Raw genomic sequence first — 2,692 nt, 5'->3', positions numbered from 1 at the left:
ATATATATATGTATATATTAGTTTCAGCCCAAAGCTGTGGCCATGCTGGGGCGCCGTCGTTTTGCTATACTGTTATTATTGAGAGCCTCTTCTAATATGTAGCATTTAGTGAATAAGGGAGCTTGATGTCGCTAACCTCATTTTCCCTCTTGCCGTGGTGGTGGGCAAGGTTCCTTTTTGCACTTGATGTAGCCAGGTCAGCTGCTGCACAATCTTTTGCGCCATGCACTAAAAGAATCTTGCTCCGCAGCTGCCTTGCGCATAACATCTGAAGAGCGCACTACATTTGTACATTTTTTTCTTTGGAGACGATTGGTGCTTTTTCTCCTTAAGGCCCCTGTAGTTTTAGCGGGACCTCAGGTATACAAACTGGCAGTTTCTAACGCCTTCCTCATGCCAACATTTGCCTTGCAGGTAAAATTTGCATGTCCTTGACTTCAGTCCAACTTTCTTCTCTCCTCTAGGGTTTCGGATTCCATTGGAGCCTCCATATTTGAATTTTCTGTTTTTTTGTTTGGTAGTTTGAGGTTTCGGTTTGAGTTATTTCATCTTTTCCTTTTCTTTTTCCTTTTCTTTTTCCTCCCCTTCCTTCTTTATGTTTATGCTCTTGTTCTTTCCTTCCTTTGCATTCCTCTGGTTGTTCAATGGGGTGAGGACTCCATTCCTTTGTGGGACCACTGGCACAGAGGAACTTCTAGATGTTGTTTCTACGGCTTCCTTATCCTTAGACTGGTTGTTCCCAGGGGTAGGGGATCCATTCTTTTGATGGAGCACTGAATCAAAGAGACTTTTGGTCTTTGCTTCGTTTTACCTATCCTTATGAGCCTTGCCACAGTTGTTCTCCATGATGACATCAAGACTGTCAATGTATGGTCTGATAAGGGTATAGGATCGTGTGTCAATGTATAGTCTAATTAGGGCGTAGGATCGGATGAATTCATTTTTCTTTCGCTCTATCTGCTCAATGGTTCTACAGAAGCCATTGTTCTTCAGTGCAGCAGTGATGATGTTGTTTGGCAAATCGCCAAGGGGGGGAAATGAGAAATATATGAGGGAGAGTAAACCTATCAGTAACGAACCTATAATAGCTACTAGAAACAGCTGTAAGCCAAATTTACTCCAGTAAAGGAAATACGTGTAACGACAATTATTCACACCGTGTCTTGTACACATACACACACGCATACACACACATGCACACACACACGCACACACACACACACACACACACACACACACACACACACACACACACACACACACACACACACACACACACACACACACACCATTTACTAGTTTCAGTCATTGAACCCGACCATACTGGGATGTCGACTTCAAGTATTCAGCCGAAAGGGTCGACACCGCTACTTAGTTTTAAAGTCTAGTACTTATTCTGTCGGTGTCTCTTGCCGAACTGCTACGTTACGGGGGAATAAGCAGCCAACACCAGTTGTTCAGCGTTAACACACACAGACGCATGTGTATATATGATGGGCTTCTTTCAGTTTCCGCCTGCCAAATCCAATCACAGAGCTTTTGTCGGTCCGGTACTGAAGTAGAAGACACCTGCTCCTTCACCAAGGTGTCATGCAGTGGATCTGAACTCGGAAACATGCCATTGCGAAGCAAATTTCTCACCATACACATACATACATACACACACACACACACACACACACACACACACACACACACACACACACACACTTTGCATATGATACGCTTTTATATAAGTATTAGTTTTGTTATAAAATTACATGGTACCTGTCTTTTGGTCCACTAGAACGTTATAAAGAGCACATAAGCAACAACAACAAACGTGAAATAAAAAAGCAAAACAAACCATCTTCTTGCAAACACAACTTACTAATGGTAATTATTTGAAAATAATTTGTCCTGAAGGACATCCGATATTTCTAGCAAGACAACCCGCATAAAACTTTCGAGTAGCTACACACACGCGCACACACACACACACACACACACACACACACACACACACACACACACACACACACACACATTTTCAATGCGCACAAACAAGGCATCTCAGTGTGTAAGCATAAATTCACGGACAAAAGCACTAGAATATATATGGCCACTTAAGCAGCTATTTAGCTGACTTTGTTAACACGTCCGAGTTATGTGACAAGCTGTAACATTCTTTAAAAGACGGTTCTAAGCTAATACGTATTTATTTTTATACATCCTCATATATACACTTTTATATACATTCTACATTGATCATTGATGTGTGCTCTGAACTGAATACTGTTTTCGTATATGATTGTGAAACACTCCACTCTGTTTTTGCTTTTTTTTCTCTTCTTTTTCTTATCTCCACCAATGATGAGAATTACATCTACCAACCATCGACGCCCCCACCAATAATGAACCTCCGCCACCTCCACTACTTCACCTTCATCCTATCAAACCTCTAACACCACGGCTATTGCCTCTTCTACCACCACCACCACCACCACCACCACCACCATGACATCAAACATCGAGGAGTCTTCGACTGTGTTAAAGGAGAATTGGTAAGCACCCCTTCAAGCCTGTATCTCTCTCCCTTTCTACATCTATCTATCTATCTATCTATCTATCTATCTATCTATCTATCTATCTATACAAATACACACAAACACACACACACACGCATACACACACACATACACACACACACACA

The sequence above is a fragment of the Octopus bimaculoides genome, chromosome 10, assembly GCF_001194135.2.
Source record: "Octopus bimaculoides isolate UCB-OBI-ISO-001 chromosome 10, ASM119413v2, whole genome shotgun sequence".
Lineage (NCBI taxonomy): Eukaryota > Metazoa > Mollusca > Cephalopoda > Octopoda > Octopodidae > Octopus > Octopus bimaculoides.
Note: the sequence above shows the minus strand (reverse complement) of the source record.